General features: G+C 35.7%; 1 long non-coding RNA gene across 3 annotated transcripts in view; it reads right to left on the minus strand.

Annotated features, from left to right (window-relative positions):
- The window catches only part of LOC106879850 (uncharacterized), a 210330-nt gene that overhangs the window by 25058 nt on the left and 170272 nt on the right, over positions 1 to 15000 (minus strand). For all 3 annotated transcript variants that reach the window (XR_016242351.1, XR_016242349.1, XR_016242350.1), the window contains exon 7: positions 10627 to 10797. This is a non-coding gene — a long non-coding RNA (uncharacterized LOC106879850). The remainder of the gene's footprint in view (positions 1 to 10626; positions 10798 to 15000) is intronic.

Below are 15000 nucleotides of genomic sequence, written 5' to 3' on the forward strand. Positions count from 1 at the left end.
ACACACACACACACACACACATGCACGCGCGAACACACCCGTATAGAGCGCCTACATGCATATAAAAATCAATGGTGATATGAAATAGATCAAGTGTCATTCAATGATTCAAACCGACTAGGATGAGGACACCTGACACACACACACACACACACACTCACGCGCGCATACACATGCACGTACACACGTACACACGCACACACACACCACACACGCATGAATGTATCTATGTATGCAGATATATATATATAGTTACACACACACACACACATATATATATGCACACACACACACACACACACACACTGAGAGAGTGAGAGAGAGAGAGTGAGGGCAGAAAAGAGATAGAGAGAGAGTGCAAAAACAGCATTAATTAATATCCGAAACTAATTAATCGGATTCGTTGTATTTCTTTGATCTAAGCGTTATTGTTGGTTTTCTTTCTTTCTCTAATTATTTATATATTCATTCTTTTATTTATATATTTTTTCTTTCTTTTATTTATTTATCTTGTTCTCCAGAATTTAGGAAAAAATATATTATTTAATTCCTGAAAAATAAATCGACTGGTAGAACTTGATGTTGATGAGAAATCGAATCACGCTTTAGTTTCACTAAGTTGAAAACCTTCATGCCGCGTTGCCCATGAAAAACAAGAAGAAGGTCGAACGATCTGCGATTTTAGCACGTACCCGCAGCAGATGGGTCCAGTCTGTGCCGGTAACGTGGCACGAAGTTAATGTTGATATGTGCTTGTTAAGCATGTATTTCATCGATGTCTTGCTGCGATGTAAAGTGCTTGGAAGAAGGATGCAAAATTGCTGCCAACATCACCTTGCGAAACTTGAGAAATAAATGTAAAATATATTGTAAAAAAATAGATTTTAAGGAAACCCAGTATTGTCGTAGCGGATGCTGCTACTGCTTCTGATGATAAGAATAATGCTACGTATGACAACAACAAATACAACCACTACCACTACCACCAATACAACAATACTGAGGGTGCATCAATAAGGTAATTCGCCCTGTTAGAAATAGCAGCCAGGTCTCTCTTAGATTTAGCCCTACGGTGTGTTAGAAAAAAGGGAAAATATATTGGACATATTGAAGCAATTCAGTTTCATTTAAGGTGATACAATGGAAGAACTTTTAATACAAATTATTTGGTTATATTTGTTACAGTTCCTTATGTTCTGAGTTCAAATCCAGATGGGATCAACTTTGCCTGTTAATATTCTGGTGACTATAGAATTAAGTTTCACTCCAAGGCAAATTTTTAGTTATATAGACACTCTACATTACACTTCTTCATAATTGATTATCATATGATAATCAATTAGCCAACTATGATAATCATATGATAATTAAATAGTCAAATCCGGTAAGAAGAGCTTTCTGTGATTTCCGCACGACTCTCTGAAACCACATGCTATACTGCTATTATATACATATCATATATATGTATATATTATATACATATATATATATATATATATATGTTGTTAAGAACACAGCCACGGGTTCAGTCCCACAGCGTGAACCCTTGGGCAAGTGTCTTCTACTGTAGCCTTGAGCCGACCAAAGACTTGTGAGTGGATTTGGTAGAAGAAAACTGAAAGAAGCCCATCATATATATATATATATATATATATATATATATATATATATATATATGTATATATTTGTGTGTCTGTCTGTTTTTGTCCCTCCACTACCGCTTGACAATCATGTGTTTACTTCCACGTAACTTAGCGGTTCGGCAAAAGTGATCGGTAGAATAAGTACTAGGCTTACCAAGAATATGTCCTGGGGTCGATTTATTTGACTAAAGCCAGTGCTCCAGCAGGGTCACAGTCAAATTAGTCAAGCATTGGTGACTTCATGGATTTCTTCCTTCCTGAGCCAACGAACCTTTCGGGTGTAGATAAATGGAGATCTCTCCGCGGAGATGAATGCCTGCACCAGCGTCCCCAGTGGTCGATGCTGGGGCCATTACCTTTCCTTCTTTATATCAATGACCTACCAGATTTCCTTGATGGAAGAGTCCTCCTATTCGCAGACGACGTCAAGCATGTCTCGCCTAGGAATCAATAAGACATACTCCAATCGTCGCTAAATCGAGTTTGGAAATGGGCGGAAGAATGGGATCTGCCTTTGAACGCCTCTAAATGCAGCCATTTGCCAATAGATTCACCTCCAAAATCTCCCTTGACTATTGGCCTCCAGCACCAACATCTTAAGATGGTCACTGAAGAAAAAGATCCCGGCATAATGATCGATACTACTTTTAAATCAACACGGCAGTATATCGAGCCGGCGAACAAAGCCAGAAGGAATCTTTTCCTCATCCGCCAGTCCTTTGTCAACCTTTCAATAGATGTCTTTCGGCCTTTATACGTCACTCTAGTTCGATCCGTCCTCGAATATTGCATCCAGGGCTCAAACCTACATCTCCAGAAAGACATTCAGCACCTGGAACGGGTTCAACACTTAGCCACCCGAATGTTCGCGGGCTTGTCTAAGCTTACTTATGAGGAACGTCTCCAACGTCTGGCATTACCTTCACTCGAACAACGGAGAATGAGGAAGGATCTCATCCTAGCTTTCAAACACCTTCAACGGGAATATAAACTTACCATTTGCGGGGATATTCCACCACTGCGCCGGATAGAGGCCTTCGCGGGCATCATTGCAAACTCTATCCCCGACACTTTCGACTCAAAAGGCGGAAGGCCGCATTCTCTGTCCGAATCGCAGCCCCGTGAAACAAGCTACCACAGGATATCATTCAAGTGCCCACCACTTCCCTGTTCAAAGAGGCTCTGGACAACTGTGACAACTATGTATATGACTGTATATAGCAATAACTGTTTTTCTTTTTTACATGGCTCAAGTATATTGTGCTCTTCTACTGCCAATAATAAAGAAATTAAAAATAAAAGAAATAAGAAAAATAACAAACAAGTAAAAGAATAAAAAAATATATATTCATATATATATATAATGAATGTATGTGTGTGTATGTGTGTCTGTATGTGTGTGTGTTTATACGTTTAAAATTGCCAATGTACAACAGAATTTTCACACATCTAGTAAATAGTATTTTATCGTTATGTAAAGCTGAAGAGTTAAGTCATTCTGTCGTTATGCCGCCCTTTATGGTCTTTGTTTTATATTTTAAGCACTGAATAGAGGAAAGTGAAGTAAGTGAAATGAATTGTGTCATCGCCCTATGATTATCCTTGAAACCACTATAATAACATTCGCTTCTACTCGAAATGTAAAATGAATATCCCCACTCACTAAGAAAAGTAATTAGCAGACTTAGTAAATGAATATTTCAAATATATCGATCTCAACATAAGGAACTCGTTATTGGAATTGCAGTGATGCAGTATTTGGGTGGATTATCAATATAGCAGATAAACTCACGAGACTCAGCTTATTCGATATAATACACAAATCTACCAGTTTATATCTAAATCTTTTCTCCTTAAAGCCTTACTGCTGTATTAATATGTCTGTAGCATTAATATGATTAAGTATAATGAAATCACTTCTATTTCATTATGACTCTGACTACTTATAAAATGCAGGGGAGCTGCTATTTGACAATTTGTTGGAATTTACGCTGAAATGGAGGGGTGCGAAATAGTTGATGTCTTCATCTGATTGGGCATGAACAAATGGGATCGTCTAGCGGACTCAGTAACTATTTATGCCAATAACTCTTTTCCATATGCACTGGTGTCTGAAGTAAAAAAAAAAAAAAATTGTGATCCGCTGAACTTGGTACTGTGATCTGTTACTACCAAATCGAGGGGGTTAGGCGACCAACAAACTAGGCACTAAAGCCACCGTCTTCGGACAGTGATAAGTTTCCAGACAGTTGATAAGTTACTGCTGAAAATCGACACACATTTGCTTGGAATTGACTAACAAGCAACTCTCATAGCCCGGCGAAAACTTAATTGTAGCTATATTGGATCGTAGCATCGAACTCCTTTTGCGTCCACAATTCGGATCCTGCACTAAACTGGCTCTCAATTTATGTATCCTAAATAGTTGAATGGTAAAGGGGAACTTAGTGTGAATTAAACCCTGAAAACAGTGAGTCTGAACTACTACTGCAAGGAATTCTATATTCGCTCCAACGACTCTGCCAACTAACCACCTAGATACGTACATGCATACATACTTGCGTACGTACGTACCTCGACACATATGTCTATATGCATGCGTGTATGTACGTACATGCTCACAAATATCAAACTACATACGTATATATATATATATATATATAAAATTATTTAAAATTATAATACAGGGTATCAAGAGATACCACCACGCTGAAAAAATAGCAGTCAAATCCTGACTCTAAAACCACAATAAATGTCCGCATGGCACGATTAGCGAAGACGAAGACCAAATAAACCAGTAAAAATAAAGATAATTCCAAATCCTGGATTTCTGGCTTTGCATAAATAATAATGCTCTGCCTTCATCAGTGGAATATACATGTATTTGTATTTATGTACTGGAGTATATTCCACGGATGAAGGCAGAGCATTATTATTTATGCAAAGCCAGAAATCCAGGATTTGGAATTATCTTTATTTTTACTGGTTTATTTGGTCTTCGTCTTCGCTAATCGTGCCATGCGGACATTTATTGTGGTTTTAGAGTCAGGATTTGACTGCTATTTTTTCAGCGTGGTGGTATCTCTTGATACCCTGTATTATAATTTTAAATAATTATTACCTTTGATGGTTTTTATTCCCATGCTGACCACTTGATAAGATCAATATTTTAAATATCGATCTTATCCTTATTTATATATATATATATATATATATATATATATATATATATATACATATATATGTGCATAGATATAATCACATGTGGTTCATGTGTTCATCTGCAGAAAACGGGTTTTTATAACGATATAATGTACCCATTGATCAATTAAAAAAAAATTCGTTGGAAACACCTATAATGAACAGACAGCAATCCATCGTTCGTTATTATATTTTTTATTTATGATTCACATCTCTCGGAACCTACACCTCGCGTGTTCCGAAGTATATTATGGGCCCTATGTTTAATACAATGTGCGTTTCTCATTGGCCCAAAGGCTAATTGTATGCTCAGTTGGGTTCAATTATTTGTACAGATATAAGCTGAATATCTCTATGCTTGTACTTCGGTTCCAATGTTTGTATTCGTCTATAGTTGCTGTGTATACATTCTAGTTTTAACCCGACACGGCATCTTACCATTAAAGTGCCTTATTGGCCTGAATCATAATACATTGTAATACATATAAACACATGTATAAGTATACACATATATATATATATATATATATATATATACATATATATATATATATATATATATATATATATATATACATTCGTTAATAAAGAACCATAGGATAGGTATGAATTAAGAAAAAAATACATTGCCTGATCTCTGTCGGAGAATGTGGTCCATGCAAATACACAGCCTTTAGTTAGGTTTAGGCAATTTTTTTCTTCGTTTGTTTATTCGAGGACGACTTATAACTGTCTATGATCGCAAGACTTTTGTCTCTACTTCACTGATATTTATTCATGGAACAGGACATCATCATGGGCCGATGTAGCGTAGTACCAGTGTATCGACGCAGGCGTTGTGGTCAGAATGAAAACGCATAAAACAAACACCGTGAGTTATCTAACTCGGTACTGTAGCACTTCTGCGAACTCAACATCGTGTTTTTGAATACACTTTTATTGACCCACAAAGAATGAATGGCAAAGTTGAACTTTAAAGGAAATAAACTCAGAGAGTATATGGTTTGAAAAAGAATATAGCGCAGAGAATTGTATACAAAACTCGAGAGAATCTGACAAATCGTTACCCTTGAAAATATACATTGCTTCGTACATAATGGCGATGGATTATCGAAGACAGAAATAGGACTCATAAAATACTTGCGTACAGCCGTACGCGAATAGGCAACTCTCACAGTTATACGCACATATACCAACACACACACGTATATACACATGGACTTGCAGATACGTACGAACATACGCGTTTACTTTTTGTCTCCACGGTAATTATTTAACCGTTTTTACATCATCTGAACATTAAGTGAACTTTAGTATCAACAGATAATTTGCGAGATAAAATCTATAAGATTACTGAGACATAAGACATGAGATAACTAATAAACTAGTGCAGTAACAAAAGACATAATAATAATAATAGCAATAATAATAATAATAATAATAATAATAATAATAATAATAATAATAATGATAATAATAATAATAATAATAATAATAATAATAATAATAATAATAATAATAATAATAATAACTATATATATATATATATATATAAATGTGTGTGTGTGTGTGTGTGTGTGTGTGTGTGTGTGTGTGTGTGTGTGTGTGTATACATAATAGAGAAGATAAAAAATAGAACACTGCGTAAATCAAATAAGTGATAGCCTACGTAAAAACAAAGCAAAAAATGAAATAAAGTGTAGAAATAAAGCCACATTGTAGTTTCTTACCAAACTAATTTAACAAGCAAATTTTTTCTACCATAATTGTTTCTCTGCTGACATTATAGTTAGGATTAGGCAGAGTAATTTATATTAAAAACACATGAACAAGTGTAAAAAAAAAAGCAAAAAAAGCAAATTGTAAATTACGATAACGAATTCTATTTAAACGGATAACAAAGCTTTCTAATATAGGAAGAAAACCAGAAATTTTGTGGAAGGGGGCTGATCGATCACTTGGAATACAGTGCTCAAATAGTATTCATTTCATCGATGAAGTCCACCATGGCAGAATTTGAACTTAGAACGTGAAGAGGGACGAAATACTTCTAAGAGTTTTTGTCCGGTGTGCTAACGACTCAGTCAGCTCGCCGTCTTATTTAAGTAGATAATAAGCCTTTATACTATAGGCACAATGCTTGACATTACATCGACCCCAGAACTCGACTGATATATAATTTATCGACCCCGAAACGATGAAAGGCAAAGTCGACCTCAGCAGAATTTGAACTCAGAGCATAAGGACGGACGAAATGCGTTTAAGTATTTTTCCCCAGTGTGTTAACAATTCTTCCAGCTCGCTGTCTTATCTAAGTAGATAATACTAAAATAGGTGAAAAGGCGGCGAGCTGGCAGAAACATTAGCACACCGTCGGGTGGTTTCGGGTAGAGTTTCACTGTGCATCGTCTTGACCATAGCACCGAGCCGATGAATGCTTTGTGAGTGAATTTGGTAGACGAGAACTGCGTGTAAGCCCGTCATATATATATAATTCTCCCACGCAAATTCTTTATCAAAGCCGTTACAAATGAATCCGAGGCACAAAGGCGCCTCAGGGAAAGAATGGCAATGGAAACAATGAAGATGGAAATAGAACTTCTAAAATTGAAGGATCAGACGAATGAACATAAAGTAAAGTCCGTCGATGAAGAGATCAAGCAATATGACCCAAGGCTCCGACATAGAGAAGATCTCCAAACTATGGAAAGAAGATTGTGATAAAGATGAACTGAAATCCCTCCAACACTGGGAAAAAGCGCCACTTGGTTCTCAAAGTGTGAAACTGTCTTTCAAACAGAGTACGCTTCCGGCAACCCTTTCCTAAAAATAAGAAAATCAAAACAACACTGAAACAGGTTCACAACCATCTAAAAAACAGAATCATCTCCCCTACCTACAAAAGAATACAAGACCTAACCCTAACTTAGTAACCCACCAGCGAAACAACAACGGGAATAACGCAACTTCAAACAGAGAAATGAAAAATCACTACTTGCAGGATAGACATTGCAACCTCAACCCACCCACATAAGCAGCTACCAACGAAATTTTCGTTCCAACAATCTGCTAAACAACCACACACAACAAACCCGTACTACACGAAATAATTACCAACGACGGCCCCTAAAACACCACATCCAAACATGGGATATAGATACGGACACACCTTCCATAAATCAAAACAGGGCACTCCAGAACAGCAAGCAACAGCTACCGTCCCAATCACCTCAATCATTTTTTAGACCCAATACGCAAACACAGAAATACGAGATAGCACTAGACAAACAACTTCGCATAGGCCTCTGAGCAGATATCGCCAGGCTTTTGGTAAAATTTGATGCAGGTTCTCTGCTCAACTTTCTCTGTCGTCGTCAATGCGATGATCACACGCTACACACCTTATTTCCAAGCACTGCTGTAAACAGCGGAAGTGAGGTAAAACTTTAAAACTTGGTGCACATGCACAACAGAATTCAAGGTCAATCTGTGCCCAGCGGCTTTATTCTTCGTGACTTAGCTTAGTTACTATAGCAACGGTCCGGATATTTATTGATCAGACCACGTATAGCTTACTGAGTTACGACACCATATGGTAATGGATGTCGATGCTCATCTTATTTTCAGATATGCTTTGCGATTCGCGAGGAAAGTGTTATGGACACATCACACCTATCTAAGTATCAGAAGATAATACGAACCAAAATTTCTCTTCATCAAAGACCACCAGCAGAAATACTATAGAATCGAGACATTTTATCCCAACGTTGCATTACTAAGTTTAAATCGCCCCATAGATTTGCTGAACAACATAAAGCATTAGGTGTGTGTTTGTATGTTTGCACGAAAGTTTCTTTTTTTTTTTTTGCTTCTCTTTATATTTATCATTTCTGCGGCCCAAAATAGTGTCATTGTGACCTCTCACACAACGATAGATGACACGGTGTAGCTTATTTTTTTCAGTCTTTACCAATATTTTAAATAAATACACAAATAAAAATACATAAACTATAACAAACAAATACAAAGAAAATATACATGCATATATGCATATATACAAAAAAATGTTTATATGCAAACGCATTATACACGTATGTGTCATTATGTGTATAGACATGTGTGCTATGTGTGTATGTGCCTGTGTCTGTTTGTGATTGTGTATGTGTTTATACGCTTCAAAGCATGTGCATGTCAAGATCAAAGACAACAGATACCGACATAGTTATGTAGTGGCGCTCGCATACGCACGCTAAAACACACGTACATATACAGAAAGACAAACAGATACAACTTCTACTTACCAATAACAAACTGGATCTACAAACACACGCCAATACATACACATAACCGCGTATATATATATATATATATATATATATATATACGTATGTAATTTCGTATATGTGTGTCGATGTACGTGTGTGTGTGTGTGTGTGTGTGTGTGTGTGTGGGCGTGCATGTATCTGTCTATTTGTATGCGCATTTTTGCTCATGAGTATGCAGATATACAGGTTTGCTTAATTCCCAAAGTGTTTCATTTAACATGTGCATTTACACTTTGCACAAAAGCATACTCACCCCCCCCCCACATATATATATATATATACACGCATTCACACGCACACATCACACATGCACACATATATGTATATGCGTGTTATATTTGCGCAAATTTACAGACGTGTATAATACTATCGAGTTTCCAGTTTACTCGGTGACTCCACACTACACAAGGTGTTCAAAGAAAAGTTCTAATTACATTTCCTACCTACATTGTCCATCAAGACAACCACTTCCTGCACGCGGTCTCACTGTAAACACACAGATATATATATATATATATATATATATATATATATATATATATATATATATATATATATATATATACATGTGTGTGTGTGCTTTATATATATATATATATATATATATATGTATATATAAATGTATACATATGCATGTTTGTATTGATGCACATATATGGGTGTATGTATGTCTGTGTGCATATATATATATATATATACGATAGATAGATAGATAGATAGACATTCATATAGATATCTACATAGATATTGATATAGATGAAATATATATGTACAAATATGTCTATCTATCTATCTATCTATCTGTATGTATATATATATATATATATATATATATATATATATATATATATATATATATATATATATATATAGGTAATGATTGTATATTCATATTTCAAGAGTTATTTCTCTTTTATCAGCACCACATCCACCCTATCCATTAACACCTTGCTTAATTACCCACTATGTTTAGCAGTGTAGCACAATTGGACTGACCACTTTAACTGTTAACATATTCCTGGCAACTTGTTACGTACATACCTAGACACAATATTGACTTGTAAACCTTTAATATTCTTGGTAGCATATTATGCTTGCAATTAATATATACAGGTATGTGTGAACGTGTGCATGATTACACACATACACACCAACACAAACACACTCTCACACACACACATGCACGCACACATACACACTCATAGTAGATAAAATTCCTTTCTTTATGGGTTAAGTCTAATATTTTATTTGAACATAGAATATAATGTTTGAGTGACTCCCCTTAACATAAAGCCAGTGATACTCTTAACACTTAAGCCTTAAATAAATTTATATTTATATATATATATATATATATATATATATATATATATATATATATATTTACACGTACATAGATATTTGTGTATGCGTATGTGTCTATAGATATCTGTGTATCATACTAAATATATACTCACCGCTAGAAGCCAAGATGTGCAACTGTTTCAGATGACATTCTCTTCATAGACGTTAGTGAAAATGACAAAATATATATCGCATCGAGGTAAACATTGCTCTAGTTATTGATGAGAAGAACATACGTATTTCACCTTAACTGAGACTTGTCAATTTCGTGCACCGACTGCCACCTACAAAACGGAATCAGTGAATAAAATAAATATTCACAAGCATTGTAGATACTAGCCGGGGCATAAACATAACATGGTAAACACAACTGGAACAGGATTAGATTTAAAACATTGTAAATTTAAATGTACATAATATTAGAAAGCATGGTTCCATGGAATTGAGATAACATCTTTTTATAAATATAGGTTAAAAGCACAATATACTTATGTGCGATATTATTCTGTATATTTATACCATGAATTTTAATCTTTCGCCATCCTGTTGGATCCTGGCGTAACTGAGGACACTTAGGGTTTAAGGAGAAAATTAACATCACATTCTAATAATATTCTTTTCTATTCTAGGCACCAGGCCTGAAATTTTTTTTGGGGGGGGGGCATCGATCAGATCGACCCCAGTACGCAACTAGTACTTAATTTATCGACCCCGAAAGGATGAAAGGCAAAGTCGACCTCGGCAGAATTTGAACTCAGAACGTAAAGACGGACGAAATACCGCTAAGCATTTCGCCCGGCGTTCTAACGTTTCTGCCAGTTCAACACATTATACAGGGTGTCCACAAGGTCTGGATACATGGAGCATTTTTTAAGTAATATTACGTGAAATATGTTGGATGTCTTTTGAGTTTCTAGGGGTTCATCACATGTTAGAGTGCGGGATATGTATACAGATATTACAGCATTTCATATCCTGAAGGCCCTGATTAACTTGATGAGATTATGTGATTAATCTTATCTTCTTTTATTGTGATTATTGAAAACAATCCACATGGATGGAAGGTGTCACAATGGCAGAAACGAACATCTTTGGCAGAAACGAACATCTTTGTACTACTCACTGAATTATAACTACTACAGCTTGAGGGATGTTTGTGCAGTGAGGTGCATTGGGCTGATAAGAACTAAATCTCTTAAATATCAATAGACTTAGTATACACCGTTCATTCTAAATTAAATTCAAGCATTTTTGCTAATATTTTCTCCTCATCTAGAATATTTCGAGTGATAACCTGTTCCAAGATTGGACAACTTTTTCGAGACCTGAGTGGCATAAGATATGGTACATCATAAGTTGCGTCGCACTACAAAAATTTTAAGGTAATTTTTAGTTAAGCGTGCAGTTCAAAAAGTCCTTCAGGCATTAGTTTGCCCATAACTGATCTTTATATAAATAAATACAAATAAGAAGTATATCTATGTACCAAAGTAGGAAAATATTAATGCTGGTTTTCTTTCAACTTGGCTCAAATAGGACGTATATTGTTGTTCTCAAGGTTTCTTTTGACATAAGTAAACTTACACCAACGCAGAATCAAAATCAAATCATGACCAAGGCCCCACCTTGTGTTTTTCGCTCAGTAGGGTTAAACACCCACTATATTGAGCCTCACGCCTTTTTTTTTATTTTTGCCTCCTCTTTACTTTCCAAGTTCAAACACGTTCAGGAACAATTAAAGAAATATCGATCAAGTTCAGTGATTGTTTTTTATTTATTTGCATTCTATTGCAATGATTTCTTTTGTAACTTCTGTAATATATATATAATAAAAGAACTGATAAAAGAATTTCTCATCATCATCATTGTCGTCATCGTCATCATCATTCATTGATTCATTCATTCATCCATTATCTAGACATATTCTAAACGATTTACCAAAGACTTCTTAAGTTATGGTAGCAAAACCCAAGCAAAAATAGAAAGCTAGCAGGAATTTAATAAATGCCGTTAAGATGACATGGAGACAGTGGCATAGTAACTGTATACTATTGATTGGACGAGAGAATTCTCAACAAACGTTCATTCGCTGATAGTATCTTTAGAAGTTAGTCAATGATCGAATAAATTATTCATGAAGTCATTCAATGGAAGATTCCTTTGTCGTTTAACCCTTTCAAGTCGAGTAAGCTATGCCCTAAAGCAAATGAAAATTACTAGCTGACTAGCTGAAGGATCTCGTTCAATGTATGCCTTTTAAGTTAATCGGCTTATATGCAATACGAATTGCTATGTCGATAAGCAACACGAATTATAACGTTACTATATCACAATGCACGTTTGGGTCGATAATGAAACGACTGGTGGATTAAAAATGGGTTAATGATAATAGCATTTTTCTTAGCAGTGTGACTTGTTATTGAAAGGAAGAGAGTTGGTGTACTCAAAGGATTTGACCCTACTGCATTACTAATAATAATTTTATCAACCACTTCAATGGACCTTGGACTTTGTATCGGAAATCAAACGAGTTCAGTACGTATTAACCGGACCTATTAAATACAACAATATTAGTTACCAACCAGAATTCTTGGAAAATGTGTTGCCAACTTCTACTCCAGATTTAGTTTGAACAGGCTTCATATCAAAGTTCAAATGAAGTCTGAATTCACGTGGCGATCCAAGGTTCAAATGAGGCCTACATTGGTGTATTGACCCACTATCTAAAATGACGCTGATACTGTGCATCATTACATTACATCATATACTATATCAGAACGATGACGGAGAGAAGAAAAAAAGTAAAACGTCAATGGATTGACGATTCCGTTATCAATGTTCTACTGAGGTGCTTCTGCTCCTCTAGTCTTTTTGCTCCCTTGCTATCTCATATAGACCTCCACGATGCACTTCTCATCCTTACTCCCACCATTTATATAATACATCTATTACGTACTAACTACTCTTCACAGACCTTCTTTTTCAGAATATAAACATTCTTGAATTCCTTCTCTTTTCTTTTGCAGTAGCCGAAGGGGAAGATTAACCCATTCTATTTCACGGTGGAATTTCAACTTAAAGCGTTACCAGCCTGAACTAATTACCCGAGACATTTTGTAGGTTAATAATAATTGTTTGTAACACAGACACAAGTCATAGAAACAGAGAAACATAGGTAAGGAGTAGTTGACGATATCAAGTCAAAGCTTGTTGATTGACTGGTGCTTTATTTTATAGACCCAGAAGGATGGAAGTCAACACTCACCTCGATGGGATTCGAAATCACAACGTAGGAGAGAGAAAAATACCACAAGGTATTCTATCTGAGGATTCTGCCGCTCAACTCGCCCTAAATTGTTTCTAATATAAACGCAACGAAAGGCTGCGAACTGGCAGTATCGTTAGCACGCCGGGAAAAATGCTCGACGGCATTACGTCTGTCTTTACAATCTGATTTCAAATGTTGCTGGTTCCCACTTTGCCTTTAATCCTTTCAGAGTCGATAAAATAAATACAAGTTGAACAATGGGGTCAATGTAATGAACTTACCGCCTTCCCTGAAGTTACTGGCCTTGTGCCAAAATTTGAAATCAATTTAAGCGCAAAGCTTAAGATTTGCGGAGAAAGAACTCAGTATTTGTCTGGTACTTTAATTTATCGACTTTGGAATGATGACAGTTGGTATACACCTGTCTTCTCGGCCGAAATGGGAGCTGGAGAGTCAAGTGTCAGCATAGCTATCTTTCCCTCTTGCTGTCACATCCTGAATATTTCCCTTGCTCAATTTTAAGAGAAGGGCAACTGTGTATATGTATGCCCGCGGCTACATGTGCATCTAAAACAATTAGCAGAAAGTATATATGTTACAAAGTCATACTCGCTTACTAGTGACGGCTTTGCTGTAGTCTATTTAATATGTGTAACTGTGTGCCTGCATGTGTGTGTAATCTGTCCTCGAATCTACTGTGCTACTAACGAAAATACATTCACCAAATGGTAAACTTTCATGACATTTCTATAAATCATAGATTGTTATTCATAAAAGAATAGAAATAATGGTTTATCTAAAGCAAGTGACGAGACGAAAAAGAATGGAAAAAAAAACAACAAAACAAAAAAACCTTGAAAGGGATATTTACATCTCAAACTTCTATGCCATATTGATTTCCTTCCTCTCTTCATTCTTTCCTTCCTTCTTTTTTTCTTTCTTTCTTTCATTCACACTCTTTCTCCTTTTTCTTTTATATACTGTTCTCTTTATATTGTTACAAACTTATCTCCCCTCGCGAATAAAAGAAAGTGAGGCACACATACATATATACACGCGCAGATATATGCATATACTCGCGCACAAATACAAATGCACAAGCATAAGCACTTCACACAAATACAGACGCACATTTACACAAATACATACCCATACATACATACATACATATACATATATACATATATATATATATATATATATATATATATATATATAT

Source organism: Octopus bimaculoides, chromosome 6 (genome assembly GCF_046866305.1).
Source record: "Octopus bimaculoides isolate indiv1 chromosome 6, ASM4686630v1, whole genome shotgun sequence".
NCBI lineage: Eukaryota > Metazoa > Mollusca > Cephalopoda > Octopoda > Octopodidae > Octopus > Octopus bimaculoides.